The 23572-nt window shown below is 46.8% G+C and overlaps 14 non-coding genes and 3 pseudogenes across 14 annotated transcripts; all 17 read right to left on the bottom strand.

Moving 5' to 3' along the window:
• Positions 1–1122: 1122 nt before the first annotated feature.
• Positions 1123–1267, bottom strand: LOC148072998 (U2 spliceosomal RNA; annotated as a pseudogene).
• A 701-nt stretch (positions 1268–1968) lies between these two features.
• Positions 1969–2133, bottom strand: LOC148072997 (U1 spliceosomal RNA). Its single transcript, XR_015712371.1, has one exon. It is a non-coding gene; the product is annotated as a U1 spliceosomal RNA (small nuclear RNA).
• Positions 2134–2602: 469 nt separating this feature from the next.
• On the bottom strand, positions 2603–2793 carry LOC148072996 (U2 spliceosomal RNA). The gene has a single exon (XR_015712725.1). It is a non-coding gene; the product is annotated as a U2 spliceosomal RNA (small nuclear RNA).
• Positions 2794–3528: 735 nt separating this feature from the next.
• Positions 3529–3693, bottom strand: LOC148072995 (U1 spliceosomal RNA). The gene has a single exon (XR_015712370.1). It is a non-coding gene; the product is annotated as a U1 spliceosomal RNA (small nuclear RNA).
• A 469-nt stretch (positions 3694–4162) lies between these two features.
• LOC148072994 (U2 spliceosomal RNA) lies at positions 4163–4353 on the bottom strand. Its single transcript, XR_015712724.1, has one exon. It is a non-coding gene; the product is annotated as a U2 spliceosomal RNA (small nuclear RNA).
• Positions 4354–5054: 701 nt separating this feature from the next.
• On the bottom strand, positions 5055–5219 carry LOC148072993 (U1 spliceosomal RNA). Its single transcript, XR_015712369.1, has one exon. It is a non-coding gene; the product is annotated as a U1 spliceosomal RNA (small nuclear RNA).
• Positions 5220–5688: 469 nt separating this feature from the next.
• On the bottom strand, positions 5689–5879 carry LOC148072992 (U2 spliceosomal RNA). The gene has a single exon (XR_015712723.1). It is a non-coding gene; the product is annotated as a U2 spliceosomal RNA (small nuclear RNA).
• Positions 5880–6597: 718 nt separating this feature from the next.
• Positions 6598–6762, bottom strand: LOC148072991 (U1 spliceosomal RNA). The gene has a single exon (XR_015712368.1). It is a non-coding gene; the product is annotated as a U1 spliceosomal RNA (small nuclear RNA).
• Positions 6763–7231: 469 nt separating this feature from the next.
• LOC148072990 (U2 spliceosomal RNA) lies at positions 7232–7422 on the bottom strand. The gene has a single exon (XR_015712722.1). It is a non-coding gene; the product is annotated as a U2 spliceosomal RNA (small nuclear RNA).
• A 735-nt stretch (positions 7423–8157) lies between these two features.
• On the bottom strand, positions 8158–8322 carry LOC148072989 (U1 spliceosomal RNA). Its single transcript, XR_015712367.1, has one exon. It is a non-coding gene; the product is annotated as a U1 spliceosomal RNA (small nuclear RNA).
• Positions 8323–8791: 469 nt separating this feature from the next.
• On the bottom strand, positions 8792–8982 carry LOC148072988 (U2 spliceosomal RNA). The gene has a single exon (XR_015712721.1). It is a non-coding gene; the product is annotated as a U2 spliceosomal RNA (small nuclear RNA).
• Positions 8983–9683: 701 nt separating this feature from the next.
• Positions 9684–9848, bottom strand: LOC148072987 (U1 spliceosomal RNA). The gene has a single exon (XR_015712366.1). It is a non-coding gene; the product is annotated as a U1 spliceosomal RNA (small nuclear RNA).
• A 469-nt stretch (positions 9849–10317) lies between these two features.
• On the bottom strand, positions 10318–10490 carry LOC148072986 (U2 spliceosomal RNA; annotated as a pseudogene).
• A 6124-nt stretch (positions 10491–16614) lies between these two features.
• On the bottom strand, positions 16615–16779 carry LOC148072985 (U1 spliceosomal RNA). The gene has a single exon (XR_015712365.1). It is a non-coding gene; the product is annotated as a U1 spliceosomal RNA (small nuclear RNA).
• A 469-nt stretch (positions 16780–17248) lies between these two features.
• On the bottom strand, positions 17249–17439 carry LOC148072984 (U2 spliceosomal RNA). The gene has a single exon (XR_015712719.1). It is a non-coding gene; the product is annotated as a U2 spliceosomal RNA (small nuclear RNA).
• Positions 17440–18140: 701 nt separating this feature from the next.
• LOC148072983 (U1 spliceosomal RNA) lies at positions 18141–18305 on the bottom strand. Its single transcript, XR_015712363.1, has one exon. It is a non-coding gene; the product is annotated as a U1 spliceosomal RNA (small nuclear RNA).
• A 469-nt stretch (positions 18306–18774) lies between these two features.
• Positions 18775–18947, bottom strand: LOC148072982 (U2 spliceosomal RNA; annotated as a pseudogene).
• Between the last annotated feature and the right edge of the window lie 4625 nt (positions 18948–23572).

The raw sequence follows: 23572 nt of genomic DNA, 5'->3' as shown, positions 1-23572 counted from the left end.
TCTCTGGGGGATCCAGAGATATATCGGACGCCGGTCTCTTGGAGAGCTGTGGATTTGGGAGGGGGACATACAGTGTTTGATCTTCCTCCTCCAGTTTGCCATCAGACTCCCCCACCCCCTCCCCCACTTCCTCCATTTTGTCCTCCACATTATCTGTGGACTCTGTGGAGGCGGAGACTGAGGTGGAGGAGGAAGATGTCCCCTCCCCTTCTCCCTCCCCCTGTGGGCCCTCTCCACCACTAGGAGGATTTGGAGGGAGATTTGAAAGTTTCCCGCCAATTTTTTGATTTGGCGGGAAACTTTCCCTCTCTTTCTCTCCATTTTCCTTTTCCGCCATTCTTGTCACTTTCAACTTGTTGGCAAAAGATCGTGGACAGTCTCTGAAGAGATGGTTCAAGTCACCACAAAGATTGCACTTTCTGCCATTGGAACACTGTTCATAAGTATGTCCAATTTCTCTGCACTTGCCACAGAATACTTTTTCACAAGCCTCTACCAGGTGTCCATGCTCCCCACATCTCCGGCAGAGCTTGGGCTGACCCTGGTAGTGGATGTAGCCCCTGTTTTCTCCCAGGACCATCATTGGTGGGAGATGTTTTAGGCCCTGGAAGCCCTGAGGGTCCGGCCATTGCTGGATAGGGACCCTCCATGAGCAGTTCCAGATGCCATCCTCATCTCTCACCTTGGTAGCCTGGCCTTTGACAGTACAATATCTCCCCAGCCATATGCATACATCCTCTGCATTTACAGTTTCATTGAACATTCGGACAATCACCGTTTTCAAGGAGTTGTCCGTCAGTTTCTCCACTGCAAATGCAGAAAACTGGGGTTTGGCATTCTCAAAACGAATCCAAAAATCTTTAAGCTGAACAGCAGACCTAAAACTGACATCGAATCCTTTGTTAAAGGGTAACGAAAGGATACAGTTCAAGTCATTTGGAGTAAACTCCAAAATTTGCTGAATCAGCTTTCTAGAAAAATCTAGTCTTGACATGTTTAAAAGTTTACCATTAACTTCATTAAAATTAAAACGCACAGTGTGGTGCCTCCGCATGCCAGCATGGGAGGCTGACATGGTGGAGACACCACAAAACTATGATAAAAATGAACAATAAAATCTATAAAAAATAACTAAAAAGCCAAACTTAAAAGGTAAAACTTAAGAGGTACTTACCTGTTACCAGGAACCAGTATACTGGTCCAAGGTAGTAAAGTCTGATAAGAACAGATACTACACTTGATCTTAGCCAAAAGGCCGAGAAGCGATGGCAACCATGTGCATGACCTTTTAGAGGGGCTCGAAAGGTCAACGAGAGCCACTTACGGGGCCACAAAGGGTAAAGAACCAGAAAAGGTAGGGAGCCACATAGGGTAAGGAACCACACAGGGTAAGGAACCACACAGGGTAAGGAGCCACACAAAGAAAGGAACCTGACAAAGTAAGGAGCCACACAGAGTAAGTAACCAGACAGAGTAAGGAACAACACAGAGTAAGGAACCAGACAGAGTAAGGAGCAACACAGAGTAAGGAGCAACACAGGGTAAGGAACAACACAGAGTAAGGAGCCACACAGAGTAAGGAGCCACACAGAGTAAGGGACAAGACAGAGTAAGGAGCAACACAGAGTAAGGAGCCACACAGGGTAAGGAACAACACAGAGTAAGGAGCCAAACAGGGTAAGGAGCCATACAGAGAAAGGAACCAGGCAGGGTAAGGAACCAGATCTCCTTCTCCTCACTGGAATGCTCCACATCAATTGGGAAAGGCCTGGGCCAACAGTTTGAGATCAGTCCAGTGCTAAGAAGGTCGACAAAGGTCATTCACTGAGAGCGCGATTTTAACTTGATCCCAGAAGGTGATTCCAACCTACCCGGCAACTTGTTAAACCCTACAGACAAGGACAAGCCTCGGCTGAGTGTTCCACACGAGCTTGCATCAAACTAAAGCATTCTTTAACAAGTGATGAACGGGGGAGAGCGCGAACGCAGTCCCCCACTACCAGAAATTATGCAGTCGAGATTCCCACATTTGGGGAATTCGCAAAGGTCAGCATGACCTAGAGTGCAATGGCCGGGCCTCGCCTTGGGTGAACCACCTTCCTGATCATGGTGTCTCCCCTGCCAGGTAAGTATGAATTGTAGAGCTCATAGACTTGATGGCCTGGAAATAATCCCTTGTTCTTACTCATGGTGGGGAGTAATGAGCCACACAGGGTAAGGAACAAGGCAGAGTAAGGAGCCACACAGAGTAAGAACCCAGACCTAGTAAGGAGAGCAACACTATGAAAGGAACCAGACAGATTAAGGAACCATATAGGGTAAGGAACAAGGCAGAGTAAGGAGCCACACTATGAAAGGAACCAGACAGAGTAAGGAACCATATAGGGTAAGGAACAAGGCAGAGTAAGGAGCAACACTATGAAAGGAACCAGACAGAGTAAGGAACCATACAGGGTAAGGAGCCATACAGAGAAGGGAACCAGGAAGGGTAAGGAACGAAATACCCCCATCCTTCTCCTCACTTGAACACTCCACATCAATTGGGAAAGGCCTTGGCCAACCGCTTGAGGGGTTTGTACACTTAATTTCCATACAACTTTTAGGTTTTTGCACTGTTCCCAGAGATAATGCAATACCGGGTCAATGCGCAGAGAGGGTGGAGCAAGCCCCTGGCCCTTCTCCCATGTCCAAAAATCAATTTAATATATGGTCTCCATATAGGAGACGTATCAGATATTAAACTGATAAGAACAGATACTACACTTGATCTTAGCCAAAAGGCCGAGAAGCGATGGCAACCATGTGCATGACCTTTTAGAGGGGCTCGAAAGGTCAACGAGAGCCACTTACGGGGCCACAAAGGGTAAAGAACCAGAAAAGGTAGGGAGCCACATAGGGTAAGGAACCACATAGGGTAAGGAACCACACAGGGTAAGGAACCACACAGGGTAAGGAGCCACACAAAGAAAGGAACCTGACAAAGTAAGGAGCCACACAGAGTAAGTAACCAGACAGAGTAAGGAACAACACAGAGTAAGGAACCAGACAGAGTAAGGAGCAACATAGAGTAAGGAGCAACACAGGGTAAGGAACAACACAGAGTAAGGAGCCACACAGAGTAAGGAGCCACACAGAGTAAGGGACAAGACAGAGTAAGGAGCAACACAGAGTAAGGAGCCACACAGGGTAAGGAACAACACAGAGTAAGGAGCCAAACAGGTTAAGGAACCAGACAGGGTAAGGAGCCATACAGAGAAAGGAACCAGGCAGGGTAAGGAACCAGATTTCCTTCTCCTCACTGGAATGCTCCACATCAATTGGGAAAGGCCTGGGCCAACAGTTTGAGATCAGTCCAGTGCTAAGAAGGTCGACAAAGGTCATTCACTGAGAGCGCGATTTTAACTTGATCCCAGAAGGTGATTCCAACCTACCCGGCAACTTGTTAAACCCTACAGACAAGGACAAGCCTCGGCTGAGTGTTCCACACGAGCTTGCATCAAACTAAAGCATTCTTTAACAAGTGATGAACGGGGGAGAGCGCGAACGCAGTCCCCCACTACCAGAAATTATGCAGTCGAGATTCCCACATTTGGGGAATTCGCAAAGGTCAGCATGACCTAGAGTGCAATGGCCGGGCCTCGCCTTGGGTGAACCACCTTCCTGATCATGGTGTCTCCCCTGCCAGGTAAGTATGAATTGTAGAGCTCATAGACTTGATGGCCTGGAAATAATCCCTTGTTCTTACTCATGGTGGGGAGTAATGAGCCACACAGGGTAAGGAACAAGGCAGAGTAAGGAGCCACACAGAGTAAGAACCCAGACCTAGTAAGGAGAGCAACACTATGAAAGGAACCAGACAGATTAAGGAACCATATAGGGTAAGGAACAAGGCAGAGTAAGGAGCCACACTATGAAAGGAACCAGACAGAGTAAGGAACCATATAGGGTAAGGAACAAGGCAGAGTAAGGAGCAACACTATGAAAGGAACCAGACAGAGTAAGGAACCATACAGGGTAAGGAGCCATACAGAGAAGGGAACCAGGAAGGGTAAGGAACGAAATACCCCCATTCTTCTCCTCACTTGAACACTCCACATCAATTGGGAAAGGCCTTGGCCAACCGCTTGAGGGGTTTGTACACTTAATTTCCATACAACTTTTAGGTTTTTGCACTGTTCCCAGAGATAATGCAATACCGGGTCAATGCGCAGAGAGGGTGGAGCAAGCCCCTGGCCCTTCTCCCATGTCCAAAAATCAATTTAATATATGGTCTCCATATAGGAGACGTATCAGATATTAAACTGATAAGAACAGATACTACACTTGATCTTAGCCAAAAGGCCGAGAAGCGATGGCAACCATGTGCATGACCTTTTAGAGGGGCTCGAAAGGTCAACGAGAGCCACTTACGGGGCCACAAAGGGTAAAGAACCAGAAAAGGTAGGGAGCCACATAGGGTAAGGAACCACACAGGGTAAGGAACCACACAGGGTAAGGAGCCACACAAAGAAAGGAACCTGACAAAGTAAGGAGCCACACAGAGTAAGTAACCAGACAGAGTAAGGAACAACACAGAGTAAGGAACCAGACAGAGTAAGGAGCAACACAGAGTAAGGAGCAACACAGGGTAAGGAACAACACAGAGTAAGGAGCCAAACAGAGTAAGGAGCCACACAGAGTAAGGGACAAGACAGAGTAAGGAGCAACACAGAGTAAGGAGCCACACAGGGTAAAGAACAACACAGAGTAAGGAGCCAAACAGGGTAAGGAGCCATACAGAGAAAGGAACCAGGCAGGGTAAGGAACCAGATCTCCTTCTCCTCACTGGAATGCTCCACATCAATTGGGAAAGGCCTGGGCCAACAGTTTGAGATCAGTCCAGTGCTAAGAAGGTCGACAAAGGTCATTCACTGAGAGCGCGATTTTAACTTGATCCCAGAAGGTGATTCCAACCTACCCGGCAACTTGTTAAACCCTACAGACAAGGACAAGCCTCGGCTGAGTGTTCCACACGAGCTTGCATCAAACTAAAGCATTCTTTAACAAGTGATGAACGGGGGAGAGCGCGAACGCAGTCCCCCACTACCAGAAATTATGCAGTCGAGATTCCCACATTTGGGGAATTCGCAAAGGTCAGCATGACCTAGAGTGCAATGGCCGGGCCTCGCCTTGGGTGAACCACCTTCCTGATCATGGTGTCTCCCCTGCCAGGTAAGTATGAATTGTAGAGCTCATAGACTTGATGGCCTGGAAATAATCCCTTGTTCTTACTCATGGTGGGGAGTAATGAGCCACACAGGGTAAGGAACAAGGCAGAGTAAGGAGCCACACAGAGTAAGAACCCAGACCTAGTAAGGAGAGCAACACTATGAAAGGAACCAGACAGATTAAGGAACCATATAGGGTAAGGAACAAGGCAGAGTAAGGAGCCACACTATGAAAGGAACCAGACAGAGTAAGGAACCATATAGGGTAAGGAACAAGGCAGAGTAAGGAGCAACACTATGAAAGGAACCAGACAGAGTAAGGAACCATACAGGGTAAGGAGCCATACAGAGAAGGGAACCAGGAAGGGTAAGGAACGAAATACCCCCATCCTTCTCCTCACTTGAACACTCCACATCAATTGGGAAAGGCCTTGGCCAACCGCTTGAGGGGTTTGTACACTTAATTTCCATACAACTTTTAGGTTTTTGCACTGTTCCCAGAGATAATGCAATACCGGGTCAATGCGCAGAGAGGGTGGAGCAAGCCCCTGGCCCTTCTCCCATGTCCAAAAATCAATTTAATATATGGTCTCCATATAGGAGACGTATCAGATATTAAACTGATAAGAACAGATACTACACTTGATCTTAGCCAAAAGGCCGAGAAGCGATGGCAACCATGTGCATGACCTTTTAGAGGGGCTCGAAAGGTCAACGAGAGCCACTTACGGGGCCACAAAGGGTAAAGAACCAGAAAAGGTAGGGAGCCACATAGGGTAAGGAACCACACAGGGTAAGGAACCACACAGGGTAAGGAGCCACACAAAGAAAGGAACCTGACAAAGTAAGGAGCCACACAGAGTAAGTAACCAGACAGAGTAAGGAACAACACAGAGTAAGGAACCAGACAGAGTAAGGAGCAACATAGAGTAAGGAGCAACACAGGGTAAGGAACAACACAGAGTAAGGAGCCACACAGAGTAAGGAGCCACACAGAGTAAGGGACAAGACAGAGTAAGGAGCAACACAGAGTAAGGAGCCACACAGGGTAAGGAACAACACAGAGTAAGGAGCCAAACAGGTTAAGGAACCAGACAGGGTAAGGAGCCATACAGAGAAAGGAACCAGGCAGGGTAAGGAACCAGATTTCCTTCTCCTCACTGGAATGCTCCACATCAATTGGGAAAGGCCTGGGCCAACAGTTTGAGATCAGTCCAGTGCTAAGAAGGTCGACAAAGGTCATTCACTGAGAGCGCGATTTTAACTTGATCCCAGAAGGTGATTCCAACCTACCCGGCAACTTGTTAAACCCTACAGACAAGGACAAGCCTCGGCTGAGTGTTCCACACGAGCTTGCATCAAACTAAAGCATTCTTTAACAAGTGATGAACGGGGGAGAGCGCGAACGCAGTCCCCCACTACCAGAAATTATGCAGTCGAGATTCCCACATTTGGGGAATTCGCAAAGGTCAGCATGACCTAGAGTGCAATGGCCGGGCCTCGCCTTGGGTGAACCACCTTCCTGATCATGGTGTCTCCCCTGCCAGGTAAGTATGAATTGTAGAGCTCATAGACTTGATGGCCTGGAAATAATCCCTTGTTCTTACTCATGGTGGGGAGTAATGAGCCACACAGGGTAAGGAACAAGGCAGAGTAAGGAGCCACACAGAGTAAGAACCCAGACCTAGTAAGGAGAGCAACACTATGAAAGGAACCAGACAGATTAAGGAACCATATAGGGTAAGGAACAAGGCAGAGTAAGGAGCCACACTATGAAAGGAACCAGACAGAGTAAGGAACCATATAGGGTAAGGAACAAGGCAGAGTAAGGAGCAACACTATGAAAGGAACCAGACAGAGTAAGGAACCATACAGGGTAAGGAGCCATACAGAGAAGGGAACCAGGAAGGGTAAGGAACGAAATACCCCCATCCTTCTCCTCACTTGAACACTCCACATCAATTGGGAAAGGCCTTGGCCAACCGCTTGAGGGGTTTGTACACTTAATTTCCATACAACTTTTAGGTTTTTGCACTGTTCCCAGAGATAATGCAATACCGGGTCAATGCGCAGAGAGGGTGGAGCAAGCCCCTGGCCCTTCTCCCATGTCCAAAAATCAATTTAATATATGGTCTCCATATAGGAGACGTATCAGATATTAAACTGATAAGAACAGATACTACACTTGATCTTAGCCAAAAGGCCGAGAAGCGATGGCAACCATGTGCATGACCTTTTAGAGGGGCTCGAAAGGTCAACGAGAGCCACTTACGGGGCCACAAAGGGTAAAGAACCAGAAAAGGTAGGGAGCCACATAGGGTAAGGAACCACATAGGGTAAGGAACCACACAGGGTAAGGAACCACACAGGGTAAGGAGCCACACAAAGAAAGGAACCTGACAAAGTAAGGAGCCACACAGAGTAAGTAACCAGACAGAGTAAGGAACAACACAGAGTAAGGAACCAGACAGAGTAAGGAGCAACATAGAGTAAGGAGCAACACAGGGTAAGGAACAACACAGAGTAAGGAGCCACACAGAGTAAGGAGCCACACAGAGTAAGGGACAAGACAGAGTAAGGAGCAACACAGAGTAAGGAGCCACACAGGGTAAGGAACAACACAGAGTAAGGAGCCAAACAGGTTAAGGAACCAGACAGGGTAAGGAGCCATACAGAGAAAGGAACCAGGCAGGGTAAGGAACCAGATTTCCTTCTCCTCACTGGAATGCTCCACATCAATTGGGAAAGGCCTGGGCCAACAGTTTGAGATCAGTCCAGTGATAAGAAGGTCGACAAAGGTCATTCACTGAGAGCGCGATTTTAACTTGATCCCAGAAGGTGATTCCAACCTACCCGGCAACTTGTTAAACCCTACAGACAAGGACAAGCCTCGGCTGAGTGTTCCACACGAGCTTGCATCAAACTAAAGCATTCTTTAACAAGTGATGAACGGGGGAGAGCGCGAACGCAGTCCCCCACTACCAGAAATTATGCAGTCGAGATTCCCACATTTGGGGAATTCGCAAAGGTCAGCATGACCTAGAGTGCAATGGCCGGGCCTCGCCTTGGGTGAACCACCTTCCTGATCATGGTGTCTCCCCTGCCAGGTAAGTATGAATTGTAGAGCTCATAGACTTGATGGCCTGGAAATAATCCCTTGTTCTTACTCATGGTGGGGAGTAATGAGCCACACAGGGTAAGGAACAAGGCAGAGTAAGGAGCCACACAGAGTAAGAACCCAGACCTAGTAAGGAGAGCAACACTATGAAAGGAACCAGACAGATTAAGGAACCATATAGGGTAAGGAACAAGGCAGAGTAAGGAGCCACACTATGAAAGGAACCAGACAGAGTAAGGAACCATATAGGGTAAGGAACAAGGCAGAGTAAGGAGCAACACTATGAAAGGAACCAGACAGAGTAAGGAACCATACAGGGTAAGGAGCCATACAGAGAAGGGAACCAGGAAGGGTAAGGAACGAAATACCCCCATCCTTCTCCTCACTTGAACACTCCACATCAATTGGGAAAGGCCTTGGCCAACCGCTTGAGGGGTTTGTACACTTAATTTCCATACAACTTTTAGGTTTTTGCACTGTTCCCAGAGATAATGCAATACCGGGTCAATGCGCAGAGAGGGTGGAGCAAGCCCCTGGCCCTTCTCCCATGTCCAAAAATCAATTTAATATATGGTCTCCATATAGGAGACGTATCAGATATTAAACTGATAAGAACAGATACTACACTTGATCTTAGCCAAAAGGCCGAGAAGCGATGGCAACCATGTGCATGACCTTTTAGAGGGGCTCGAAAGGTCAACGAGAGCCACTTACGGGGCCACAAAGGGTAAAGAACCAGAAAAGGTAGGGAGCCACATAGGGTAAGGAACCACACAGGGTAAGGAACCACACAGGGTAAGGAGCCACACAAAGAAAGGAACCTGACAAAGTAAGGAGCCACACAGAGTAAGTAACCAGACAGAGTAAGGAACAACACAGAGTAAGGAACCAGACAGAGTAAGGAGCAACACAGAGTAAGGAGCAACACAGGGTAAGGAACAACACAGAGTAAGGAGCCACACAGAGTAAGGAGCCACACAGAGTAAGGGACAAGACAGAGTAAGGAGCAACACAGAGTAAGGAGCCACACAGGGTAAGGAACAACACAGAGTAAGGAGCCAAACAGGGTAAGGAGCCATACAGAGAAAGGAACCAGGCAGGGTAAGGAACCAGATCTCCTTCTCCTCACTGGAATGCTCCACATCAATTGGGAAAGGCCTGGGCCAACAGTTTGAGATCAGTCCAGTGCTAAGAAGGTCGACAAAGGTCATTCACTGAGAGCGCGATTTTAACTTGATCCCAGAAGGTGATTCCAACCTACCCGGCAACTTGTTAAACCCTACAGACAAGGACAAGCCTCGGCTGAGTGTTCCACACGAGCTTGCATCAAACTAAAGCATTCTTTAACAAGTGATGAACGGGGGAGAGCGCGAACGCAGTCCCCCACTACCAGAAATTATGCAGTCGAGATTCCCACATTTGGGGAATTCGCAAAGGTCAGCATGACCTAGAGTGCAATGGCCGGGCCTCGCCTTGGGTGAACCACCTTCCTGATCATGGTGTCTCCCCTGCCAGGTAAGTATGAATTGTAGAGCTCATAGACTTGATGGCCTGGAAATAATCCCTTGTTCTTACTCATGGTGGGGAGTAATGAGCCACACAGGGTAAGGAACAAGGCAGAGTAAGGAGCCACACAGAGTAAGAACCCAGACCTAGTAAGGAGAGCAACACTATGAAAGGAACCAGACAGATTAAGGAACCATATAGGGTAAGGAACAAGGCAGAGTAAGGAGCCACACTATGAAAGGAACCAGACAGAGTAAGGAACCATATAGGGAAAGGAACATGGCAGAGTAAGGAGCAACACTATGAAAGGAACCAGACAGAGTAAGGAACCATACAGGGTAAGGAGCCATACAGAGAAGGGAACCAGGAAGGGTAAGGAACGAAATACCCCCATCCTTCTCCTCACTTGAACACTCCACATCAATTGGGAAAGGCCTTGGCCAACCGCTTGAGGGGTTTGTACACTTAATTTCCATACAACTTTTAGGTTTTTGCACTGTTCCCAGAGATAATGCAATACCGGGTCAATGCGCAGAGAGGGTGGAGCAAGCCCCTGGCCCTTCTCCCATGTCCAAAAATCAATTTAATATATGGTCTCCATATAGGAGACGTATCAGATATTAAACTGATAAGAACAGATTTTTTGATTTTCAAGAATTTTTTATTGGCAGTTCAGTGTCTTTTCACATTTTTAAAGGGATTTAAAAATGAAAAACATACAGTTAAAAGAGATACTAAAACAAGGTATAAAAACAATTTCCTTTCTCTTCTCTCTTGGCTGTTGTGCAGGAGCGGGGCGAGTCCAAGATATGTTCCCCACCGCTTCCCCCTCCAACGGAAAAGGTGAACAGAGCCTTCCTCCCCATTGCTCCTACCCACCAGCCACACCCGGAGAGCCATGGTCCGCCTCTGCCTTGAGCTTCACCGTGTGGCTCCGGTTCCTTCGTCCGGTGAAGCAGAGACGACGCTTCTTTGCGACTGTGTCCGGGGCCCGCCGCTTTCACTCATGGTGTTGATGGTTAGAGAGGCCCTGCGGAGCACAGCCACGGGGGGAGTCTGCCTCTGCTTCCTCACCAACAGGTTTCTGGAGGACCACAGGCTTTCTTTTATCGCGGCTAGGGTGAGCCAGTAACCTGCCAACACCTTTGCAGGGATCTTTCTCTGGCTCACCCCATACAGCACCATCTGGGCTGTCAGGTCTCCACCTGTTGGCAAGTTCGGGAATTTCAAGGAACCGGCCAGTGCCCACAGCTCGACAGCAGAACTGCACTCCCAGAAGACATGCCTCACTGACTCAGAGGCGCCACACCCTGGCCGTGGGCAGGTTGAATGCGCTGCCATTCCTCGGGAGTGCATGACGGACCTGACCGGGAGGATCTCGTGGGCCACCATCCAGGACAGATCCCGTAGTCCGTTGGTGAGGGCAGGGTGGTTCACATTCTTCCAAACTGTGCTGGGCTCACCTTGGGTAAGCCCACGCACTGGACTCACTGGTTCCCGCTCCTGCACAAGAGACACAAGAGAGTTCAATCTACTTAAAACATGTACATCTCCCTCAAGATTAAAACCCTTTAAAAATTTCTCGATAAAACCATAGGAGGGTGGCATGTTAAAAGACACTGGCACTCGGAGGTCCCACTTCACCAGTCCCAACCGTCGGAGATAGTACCCCATCCAGAAACGTGTCATAGCTACGGTTTTTGGATTTCTGGATGGGGCGGTTACTATTTTTAGGTGGAGGGATGTGTAATGTCCTCCGAGTACCAGTCTGAGGTCTGGAAACCCTTTCCCTCCCTTTTCTCCTTCCTTTTTCATGGTCGCTCTCTTTAACCTTTCGGTTTTTGAGCGCCATAAAAAATAAAAGAGCTTCCTTTCAACAGTTAAAAGCACCCTCCTAGGCGGGGTAAAAACTGAACATACCAATAAAAAAAGAGGTACTATAACTGTCTTTATGATTAAAATCTTCCCTTCAAAAGTCAGTCGTCTTAGTCCCCAGTATCCCAGTCTTTGACTAACTTTACCTAACACCTGGTTCCAATTTGTCGCCCCCTCCCCGTGTTTGTCAAATTTTACCCCAAGTATTTTTAGTTCAGTCTGGGTCACTGTCAGAGGTAGTCCGGTCTTTTCAACGTCAGTCCAAGGTCCATAGAAGTGGGCATGGGTCTTGTCTCTGTTGAGCTTGGACCCAGAGGCCAGTCCAAACCAGTCAGTCAGGTCTAAAGTTCTGTGGAGAGAGAGGAGGTCAGAACAGAGAATACTAAAATCGTCCATATATAAAAAACATTTTGCTTCCCTCCCTCCACTACCCGGAATTGGCACCCCCCTGATCCATTTGTCCCTTCTCAAGACCTGTGCCAGAGGTTCAATGCAAGCCACATACAAGAGGGCAGATAACGGACATCCCTGTCGGACACCGCAGCGGATATTTACTGCTTTTGTCAGATGCCCGTTAACAACAAATCTGCTTGTTATATCCCGGTATAGCAGGCCCACCCAATCCAAGTATTTCTGTGGAAAACCCATCTTTTGCAGTACCTTGAAGAGGTACTGGTGCGAGATCCGATCAAAGGCTTTTTCAAAATCTAAATTTAATACTAAAAGTCGGATGTTTCTGTCTCTCGCCAGACAGATGGTGTCTCGGATCAGTATGAGGTTGTCTGTGATCTTCCTCCCAGGGACGGCACAGGCTTGATCCGGGTGGATCAGCCCATCTAAAAAAGGAGACATACGTGATGCTAAAATCTTACTAAAAAGTTTACAATCAACATTTAAAAGTGTAATTGGTCTCCAGTTCCGGATGTCCGTCTTGTCTTTGTCTTTGTGTAAAAGTGTAACTATTCCTACTCTAAAACTGTCGGGAAGTGTCGTCATTGTGTCAAAGTCGTTAAAAACAGCAAGCAAGTCAGGGGTTAAAATGTCCCAGAAAGTCCAATAAAATTCCACAGGGAGTCCATCCTCTCCTGGGCTTTTGTGGTTTTTAAAAGTTTTTATACATTTTGTCATTTCCATTTCTGTAATTGTTTGTGTTAAGGTTTCACTGTCATTGATTGTTTTTGACAGCATTTTTAAAAGTTCATTTAAAACATTTTCTTCGACCTGCTTTCTGTTATATATATTTGTAAAAAAAGTTTCAATGACTTCTTTTAGTCCCTCATTTGTATTTTCAATATTTTCTCCATTTTTTAAATTAAAAATCCCTCCCCCTCTGTTTAGAATCTTCCTAAAAAAATAACGTGTACACTTTTCCCCTTCTTCTATTTCTCTTTCTTTACTCCTTATTATTGCCCCTTTACTTTTCTTTTCGCTTATTGCAGTCATTTCCTGTTTTACATTTAAAATCTCCTCGTTAAAATCGATACCATTTTGGTTTAATAAAAAGTATCTTTGTAGTCTTTTCTGCAGTCCCATCATGCGTCTGTCGTCCCTATCTTTTGTCTTTTTACCTGCCTTCATAAAGAAAGTCTGTGTCCTCCCTTTCACCATTTCCCACCACGGTGCTCGTGTCTTGTACATGTCTTGAAGGGTCTGCCAGTCTTTTTACTGCTCCCGGTATTCCCTAACTAACTCCCTATCTTCTAAAAGGGAGCAGTTAAGTTTCCACAGACCTCTTCCTACAGTCACACCTTGCGTGATTGAAAGTGTGCAGGAGAGAAGGACGTGATCAGAAAAGAAAACAGGTGTTAATGTTGCATCTGTCGGGGGGCAGTCTCTTGAAAAAAGGTAGTCAATGCGAGAGGCTCTGGTACCATCACTACTGAACCAAGTGAAGCCCTCCTCTCTTGGATGCAGTGTTTTAAAACAGTCGCATAGTTTAAAATCTTTTCGGATTTCCTGTAATAAAACCGACGTTTTGTCCATTTTAAAATCGCACCCTGCTCCTTTGCGGTCACTCCTACTTAAAATACAATTAAAATCCCCTCCAACAACTAATGGTCTCCTACCTAGCATGTGGGACTGCAGGTCTTCTAAAAGGTCATACCTGTCGTTTTTGTCATTAAAACCATATACATTTAAAATGTTAATGTCGGTTCCCATAAAAGTCAAGTTTGCTAAAATTGCCCGTCCGTCTTTCACCACTGTGCTACCCTTCAGTGAGATATTTTTGTTTTTAATTAGGATGGCCACCCCGTCATTTTTGTTTTGGTTCGAGCCGCTCCATATAGAGGGCTGTGGCCATAGCTTTTCCCACTCTCTGTAGCTTTTTAAAAAGGGTAGCCCACACTCCTGAAGTAAAAACACATCTGCTTTAAAATCCTTTAAGAACGTTAAAACAGTTTGGGCTCTAACTCTCGACTTCACACTTCTAACATTGATAGTCGAGAAGGTGATAGACATGAGTAAGGTTAAAAGCAACAGGTAAAACATTTTTAAAAGACTACAGAGAGGGGACTATAAAAATCATTTGATATCTTGTGAAAGTAGCTCCCATCTACACTCATGGTTTTTGAGTGGAGCCTTCGAGCTGACTTTCCCCTTCGAGCTCTCGGTGTCGGGCTTGGCAGCATGGCTTTTCTTACCAGTTTTGCGAGCTTTTGGGGTTGACTGTAAGGCGACATCAAGGAAAGAGACCTCGTTGGGGGGGTTTGGAGGGAATTCTCTGGAGCCCTCACTGGAGTCGCTCTCTGTAAAAGCTCCAGGTCTTCCCCTCTTCTCCACCATCTCTGGGGGATCCAGAGATATATCGGACGCCGGTCTCTTGGAGAGCTGTGGATTTGGGAGGGGGACATACAGTGTTTGATCTTCCTCCTCCAGTTTGCCATCAGACTCCCCCACCCCCTCCCCCACTTCCTCCATTTTGTCCTCCACATTATCTGTGGACTCTGTGGAGGCGGAGACTGAGGTGGAGGAGGAAGATGTCCCCTCCCCTTCTCCCTCCCCCTGTGGGCCCTCTCCACCACTAGGAGGATTTGGAGGGAGATTTGAAAGTTTCCCGCCAATTTTTTCGATTTGGCGGGAAACTTTCCCTCTCTTTCTCTCCATTTTCCTTTTCCGCCATTCTTGTCACTTTCAACTTGTTGGCAAAAGATCGTGGACAGTCTCTGAAGAGATGTTTCAAGTCACCACAAAGATTGCACTTTCTGCCATTGGAACACTGTTCATAAGTATGTCCAATTTCTCTGCACTTGCCACAGAATACTTTTTCACAAGCCTCTACAAGGTGTCCATGCTCCCCACATCTCCGGCAGAGCTTGGGCTGACCCTGGTAGTGGATGTAGCCCCTGTTTTCTCCCAGGACCATCATTGGTGGGAGATGTTTTAGGCCCTGGAAGCCCTGAGGGTCCGGCCATTGCTGGATAGGGACCCTCCATGAGCAGTTCCAGATGCCATCCTCATCTCTCACCTTGGTAGCCTGGCCTTTGACAGTACAATATCTCCCCAGCCATATGCATACATCCTCTGCATTAACAGTTTCATTGAACATTCGGACAATCACCGTTTTCAAGGAGTTGTCCGTCAGTTTCTCCACTGCAAATGCAGAAAACTGGGGTTTGGCATTCTCAAAACGAATCCAAAAATCTTTAAGCTGAACAGCAGACCTAAAACTGACATCGAATCCTTTGTTAAAGGGTAACGAAAGGATACAGTTCAAGTCATTTGGAGTAAACTCCAAAATTTGCTGAATCAGCTTTCTAGAAAAATCTAGTCTTGACATGTTTAAAAGTTTACCATTAACTTCATTAAAATTAAAACGCACAGTGTGGTGCCTCCGCATGCCAGCATGGGAGGCTGACATGGTGGAGACACCACAAAACTATGATAAAAATGAACAATAAAATCTATAAAAAATCACTAAAAAGCCAAACTTAAAAGGTAAAACTTAAGAGGTACTTACCTGTTACCAGGAACCAGTGTACTGGTCCAAGGTAGTAAAGTGCGTGTGCCGTGTATCCCCTGTGAAAAATGGAAACAGTTACAAGAAATGCTCTGTTTTTTCACTGGAGAGATGAAATATCCTCCAGAGTAGTGAACACTCAAGCCACTGATCAGCAAGAGTGTGATCTACCCAACGGAGGTGATCGCAGTCTTAACCAAAGGCCGAGAAGCGATGGCAACCATGTGCATGACCTTTTAGAGGGGCTCGAAAGGTCAACGAGAGCCACTTACGGGGCCACAAAGGGTAAAGAACCAGAAAAGGTAGGGAGCCACATAGGGTAAGGAACCACATAGGGTAAGGAACCACACAGGGTAAGGAACCACACAGGGTAAGGAGCCACACAAAGAAAGGAACCTGACAAAGTAAGGAGCCACACAGAGTAAGTAACCAGACAGAGTAAGGAACAACACAGAGTAAGGAACCAGACAGAGTAAGGAGCAACATAGAGTAAGGAGCAACACAGGGTAAGGAACAACACAGAGTAAGGAGCCACACAGAGTAAGGAGCCACACAGAGTAAGGGACAAGACAGAGTAAGGAGCAACACAGAGTAAGGAGCCACACAGGGTAAGGAACAACACAGAGTAAGGAGCCAAACAGGTTAAGGAACCAGACAGGGTAAGGAGCCATACAGAGAAAGGAACCAGGCAGGGTAAGGAACCAGATTTCCTTCTCCTCACTGGAATGCTCCACATCAATTGGGAAAGGCCTGGGCCAACAGTTTGAGATCAGTCCAGTGATAAGAAGGTCGACAAAGGTCATTCACTGAGAGCGCGATTTTAACTTGATCCCAGAAGGTGATTCCAACCTACCCGGCAACTTGTTAAACCCTACAGACAAGGACAAGCCTCGGCTGAGTGTTCCACACGAGCTTGCATCAAACTAAAGCATTCTTTAACAAGTGATGAACGGGGGAGAGCGCGAACGCAGTCCCCCACTACCAGAAATTATGCAGTCGAGATTCCCACATTTGGGGAATTCGCAAAGGTCAGCATGACCTAGAGTGCAATGGCCGGGCCTCGCCTTGGGTGAACCACCTTCCTGATCATGGTGTCTCCCCTGCCAGGTAAGTATGAATTGTAGAGCTCATAGACTTGATGGCCTGGAAATAATCCCTTGTTCTTACTCATGGTGGGGAGTAATGAGCCACACAGGGTAAGGAACAAGGCAGAGTAAGGAGCCACACAGAGTAAGAACCCAGACCTAGTAAGGAGAGCAACACTATGAAAGGAACCAGACAGATTAAGGAACCATATAGGGTAAGGAACAAGGCAGAGTAAGGAGCCACACTATGAAAGGAACCAGACAGAGTAAGGAACCATATAGGGTAAGGAACAAGGCAGAGTAAGGAGCAACACTATGAAAGGAACCAGACAGAGTAAGGAACCATACAGGGTAAGGAGCCATACAGAGAAGGGAACCAGGAAGGGTAAGGAACGAAATACCCCCATCCTTCTCCTCACTTGAACACTCCACATCAATTGGGAAAGGCCTTGGCCAACCGCTTGAGGGGTTTGTACACTTAATTTCCATACAACTTTTAGGTTTTTGCACTGTTCCCAGAGATAATGCAATACCGGGTCAATGCGCAGAGAGGGTGGAGCAAGCCCCTGGCCCTTCTCCCATGTCCAAAAATCAATTTAATATATGGTCTCCATATAGGAGACGTATCAGATATTAAACTGATAAGAACAGATACTACACTTGATCTTAGCCAAAAGGCCGAGAAGCGATGGCAACCATGTGCATGACCTTTTAGAGGGGCTCGAAAGGTCAACGAGAGCCACTTACGGGGCCACAAAGGGTAAAGAACCAGAAAAGGTAGGGAGCCACATAGGGTAAGGAACCACACAGGGTAAGGAACCACACAGGGTAAGGAGCCACACAAAGAAAGGAACCTGACAAAGTAAGGAGCCACACAGAGTAAGTAACCAGACAGAGTAAGGAACAACACAGAGTAAGGAACCAGACAGAGTAAGGAGCAACACAGAGTAAGGAGCAACACAGGGTAAGGAACAACACAGAGTAAGGAGCCACACAGAGTAAGGAGCCACACAGAGTAAGGGACAAGACAGAGTAAGGAGCAACACAGAGTAAGGAGCCACACAGGGTAAGGAACAACACAGAGTAAGGAGCCAAACAGGGTAAGGAGCCATACAGAGAAAGGAACCAGGCAGGGTAAGGAACCAGATCTCCTTCTCCTCACTGGAATGCTCCACATCAATTGGGAAAGGCCTGGGCCAACAGTTTGAGATCAGTCCAGTGCTAAGAAGGTCGACAAAGGTCATTCACTGAGAGCGCGATTTTAACTTGATCCCAGAAGGTGATTCCAACCTACCCGGCAACTTGTTAAACCCTACAGACAAGGACAAGCCTCGGCTGAGTGTTCCACACGAGCTTGCATCAAACTAAAGCATTCTTTAACAAGTGATGAACGGGGGAGAGCGCGAACGCAGTCCCCCACTACCAGAAATTATGCAGTCGAGATTCCCACATTTGGGGAATTCGCAAAGGTCAGCATGACCTAGAGTGCAATGGCCGGGCCTCGCCTTGGGTGAACCACCTTCCTGATCATGGTGTCTCCCCTGCCAGGTAAGTATGAATTGTAGAGCTCATAGACTTGATGGCCTGGAAATAATCCCTTGTTCTTACTCATGGTGGGGAGTAATGAGCCACACAGGGTAAGGAACAAGGCAGAGTAAGGAGCCACACAGAGTAAGAACCCAGACCTAGTAAGGAGAGCAACACTATGAAAGGAACCAGACAGATTAAGGAACCATATAGGGTAAGGAACAAGGCAGAGTAAGGAGCCACACTATGAAAGGAACCAGACAGAGTAAGGAACCATATAGGGAAAGGAACATGGCAGAGTAAGGAGCAACACTATGAAAGGAACCAGACAGAGTAAGGAACCATACAGGGTAAGGAGCCATACAGAGAAGGGAACCAGGAAGGGTAAGGAACGAAATACCCCCATCCTTCTCCTCACTTGAACACTCCACATCAATTGGGAAAGGCCTTGGCCAACCGCTTGAGGGGTTTGTACACTTAATTTCCATACAACTTTTAGGTTTTTGCACTGTTCCCAGAGATAATGCAATACCGGGTCAATGCGCAGAGAGGGTGGAGCAAGCCCCTGGCCCTTCTCCCATGTCCAAAAATCAATTTAATATATGGTCTCCATATAGGAGACGTATCAGATATTAAACTGATAAGAACAGATTTTTTGATTTTCAAGAATTTTTTATTGGCAGTTCAGTGTCTTTTCACATTTTTAAAGGGATTTAAAAATGAAAAACATACAGTTAAAAGAGATACTAAAACAAGGTATAAAAACAATTTCCTTTCTCTTCTCTCTTGGCTGTTGTGCAGGAGCGGGGCGAGTCCAAGATATGTTCCCCACCGCTTCCCCCTCCAACGGAAAAGGTGAACAGAGCCTTCCTCCCCATTGCTCCTACCCACCAGCCACACCCGGAGAGCCATGGTCCGCCTCTGCCTTGAGCTTCACCGTGTGGCTCCGGTTCCTTCGTCCGGTGAAGCAGAGACGACGCTTCTTTGCGACTGTGTCCGGGGCCCGCCGCTTTCACTCATGGTGTTGATGGTTAGAGAGGCCCTGCGGAGCACAGCCACGGGGGGAGTCTGCCTCTGCTTCCTCACCAACAGGTTTCTGGAGGACCACAGGCTTTCTTTTATCGCGGCTAGGGTGAGCCAGTAACCTGCCAACACCTTTGCAGGGATCTTTCTCTGGCTCACCCCATACAGCACCATCTGGGCTGTCAGGTCTCCACCTGTTGGCAAGTTCGGGAATTTCAAGGAACCGGCCAGTGCCCACAGCTCGACAGCAGAACTGCACTCCCAGAAGACATGCCTCACTGACTCAGAGGCGCCACACCCTGGCCGTGGGCAGGTTGAATGCGCTGCCATTCCTCGGGAGTGCATGACGGACCTGACCGGGAGGATCTCGTGGGCCACCATCCAGGACAGATCCCGTAGTCCGTTGGTGAGGGCAGGGTGGTTCACATTCTTCCAAACTGTGCTGGGCTCACCTTGGGTAAGCCCACGCACTGGACTCACTGGTTCCCGCTCCTGCACAAGAGACACAAGAGAGTTCAATCTACTTAAAACATGTACATCTCCCTCAAGATTAAAACCCTTTAAAAATTTCTCGATAAAACCATAGGAGGGTGGCATGTTAAAAGACACTGGCACTCGGAGGTCCCACTTCACCAGTCCCAACCGTCGGAGATAGTACCCCATCCAGAAACGTGTCATAGCTACGGTTTTTGGATTTCTGGATGGGGCGGTTACTATTTTTAGGTGGAGGGATGTGTAATGTCCTCCGAGTACCAGTCTGAGGTCTGGAAACCCTTTCCCTCCCTTTTCTCCTTCCTTTTTCATGGTCGCTCTCTTTAACCTTTCGGTTTTTGAGCGCCATAAAAAATAAAAGAGCTTCCTTTCAACAGTTAAAAGCACCCTCCTAGGCGGGGTAAAAACTGAACATACCAATAAAAAAAGAGGTACTATAACTGTCTTTATGATTAAAATCTTCCCTTCAAAAGTCAGTCGTCTTAGTCCCCAGTATCCCAGTCTTTGACTAACTTTACCTAACACCTGGTTCCAATTTGTCGCCCCCTCCCCGTGTTTGTCAAATTTTACCCCAAGTATTTTTAGTTCAGTCTGGGTCACTGTCAGAGGTAGTCCGGTCTTTTCAACGTCAGTCCAAGGTCCATAGAAGTGGGCATGGGTCTTGTCTCTGTTGAGCTTGGACCCAGAGGCCAGTCCAAACCAGTCAGTCAGGTCTAAAGTTCTGTGGAGAGAGAGGAGGTCAGAACAGAGAATACTAAAATCGTCCATATATAAAAAACATTTTGCTTCCCTCCCTCCACTACCCGGAATTGGCACCCCCCTGATCCATTTGTCCCTTCTCAAGACCTGTGCCAGAGGTTCAATGCAAGCCACATACAAGAGGGCAGATAACGGACATCCCTGTCGGACACCGCAGCGGATATTTACTGCTTTTGTCAGATGCCCGTTAACAACAAATCTGCTTGTTATATCCCGGTATAGCAGGCCCACCCAATCCAAGTATTTCTGTGGAAAACCCATCTTTTGCAGTACCTTGAAGAGGTACTGGTGCGAGATCCGATCAAAGGCTTTTTCAAAATCTAAATTTAATACTAAAAGTCGGATGTTTCTGTCTCTCGCCAGACAGATGGTGTCTCGGATCAGTATGAGGTTGTCTGTGATCTTCCTCCCAGGGACGGCACAGGCTTGATCCGGGTGGATCAGCCCATCTAAAAAAGGAGACATACGTGATGCTAAAATCTTACTAAAAAGTTTACAATCAACATTTAAAAGTGTAATTGGTCTCCAGTTCCGGATGTCCGTCTTGTCTTTGTCTTTGTGTAAAAGTGTAACTATTCCTACTCTAAAACTGTCGGGAAGTGTCGTCATTGTGTCAAAGTCGTTAAAAACAGCAAGCAAGTCAGGGGTTAAAATGTCCCAGAAAGTCCAATAAAATTCCACAGGGAGTCCATCCTCTCCTGGGCTTTTGTGGTTTTTAAAAGTTTTTATACATTTTGTCATTTCCATTTCTGTAATTGTTTGTGTTAAGGTTTCACTGTCATTGATTGTTTTTGACAGCATTTTTAAAAGTTCATTTAAAACATTTTCTTCGACCTGCTTTCTGTTATATATATTTGTAAAAAAAGTTTCAATGACTTCTTTTAGTCCCTCATTTGTATTTTCAATATTTTCTCCATTTTTTAAATTAAAAATCCCTCCCCCTCTGTTTAGAATCTTCCTAAAAAAATAACGTGTACACTTTTCCCCTTCTTCTATTTCTCTTTCTTTACTCCTTATTATTGCCCCTTTACTTTTCTTTTCGCTTATTGCAGTCATTTCCTGTTTTACATTTAAAATCTCCTCGTTAAAATCGATACCATTTTGGTTTAATAAAAAGTATCTTTGTAGTCTTTTCTGCAGTCCCATCATGCGTCTGTCGTCCCTATCTTTTGTCTTTTTACCTGCCTTCATAAAGAAAGTCTGTGTCCTCCCTTTCACCATTTCCCACCACGGTGCTCGTGTCTTGTACATGTCTTGAAGGGTCTGCCAGTCTTTTTACTGCTCCCGGTATTCCCTAACTAACTCCCTATCTTCTAAAAGGGAGCAGTTAAGTTTCCACAGACCTCTTCCTACAGTCACACCTTGCGTGATTGAAAGTGTGCAGGAGAGAAGGACGTGATCAGAAAAGAAAACAGGTGTTAATGTTGCATCTGTCGGGGGGCAGTCTCTTGAAAAAAGGTAGTCAATGCGAGAGGCTCTGGTACCATCACTACTGAACCAAGTGAAGCCCTCCTCTCTTGGATGCAGTGTTTTAAAACAGTCGCATAGTTTAAAATCTTTTCGGATTTCCTGTAATAAAACCGACGTTTTGTCCATTTTAAAATCGCACCCTGCTCCTTTGCGGTCACTCCTACTTAAAATACAATTAAAATCCCCTCCAACAACTAATGGTCTCCTACCTAGCATGTGGGACTGCAGGTCTTCTAAAAGGTCATACCTGTCGTTTTTGTCATTAAAACCATATACATTTAAAATGTTAATGTCGGTTCCCATAAAAGTCAAGTTTGCTAAAATTGCCCGTCCGTCTTTCACCACTGTGCTACCCTTCAGTGAGATATTTTTGTTTTTAATTAGGATGGCCACCCCGTCATTTTTGTTTTGGTTCGAGCCGCTCCATATAGAGGGCTGTGGCCATAGCTTTTCCCACTCTCTGTAGCTTTTTAAAAAGGGTAGCCCACACTCCTGAAGTAAAAACACATCTGCTTTAAAATCCTTTAAGAACGTTAAAACAGTTTGGGCTCTAACTCTCGACTTCACACTTCTAACATTGATAGTCGAGAAGGTGATAGACATGAGTAAGGTTAAAAGCAACAGGTAAAACATTTTTAAAAGACTACAGAGAGGGGACTATAAAAATCATTTGATATCTTGTGAAAGTAGCTCCCATCTACACTCATGGTTTTTGAGTGGAGCCTTCGAGCTGACTTTCCCCTTCGAGCTCTCGGTGTCGGGCTTGGCAGCATGGCTTTTCTTACCAGTTTTGCGAGCTTTTGGGGTTGACTGTAAGGCGACATCAAGGAAAGAGACCTCGTTGGGGGGGTTTGGAGGGAATTCTCTGGAGCCCTCACTGGAGTCGCTCTCTGTAAAAGCTCCAGGTCTTCCCCTCTTCTCCACCATCTCTGGGGGATCCAGAGATATATCGGACGCCGGTCTCTTGGAGAGCTGTGGATTTGGGAGGGGGACATACAGTGTTTGATCTTCCTCCTCCAGTTTGCCATCAGACTCCCCCACCCCCTCCCCCACTTCCTCCATTTTGTCCTCCACATTATCTGTGGACTCTGTGGAGGCGGAGACTGAGGTGGAGGAGGAAGATGTCCCCTCCCCTTCTCCCTCCCCCTGTGGGCCCTCTCCACCACTAGGAGGATTTGGAGGGAGATTTGAAAGTTTCCCGCCAATTTTTTCGATTTGGCGGGAAACTTTCCCTCTCTTTCTCTCCATTTTCCTTTTCCGCCATTCTTGTCACTTTCAACTTGTTGGCAAAAGATCGTGGACAGTCTCTGAAGAGATGTTTCAAGTCACCACAAAGATTGCACTTTCTGCCATTGGAACACTGTTCATAAGTATGTCCAATTTCTCTGCACTTGCCACAGAATACTTTTTCACAAGCCTCTACAAGGTGTCCATGCTCCCCACATCTCCGGCAGAGCTTGGGCTGACCCTGGTAGTGGATGTAGCCCCTGTTTTCTCCCAGGACCATCATTGGTGGGAGATGTTTTAGGCCCTGGAAGCCCTGAGGGTCCGG

This window comes from Callionymus lyra, chromosome 8 (genome assembly GCF_982586985.1).
Source record: "Callionymus lyra chromosome 8, fCalLyr1.hap1.1, whole genome shotgun sequence".
Taxonomy (NCBI): Eukaryota; Metazoa; Chordata; class Actinopteri; order Syngnathiformes; family Callionymidae; genus Callionymus; species Callionymus lyra.
Note: the sequence above shows the minus strand (reverse complement) of the source record. Positions and strands in the feature narration are given on the sequence as shown.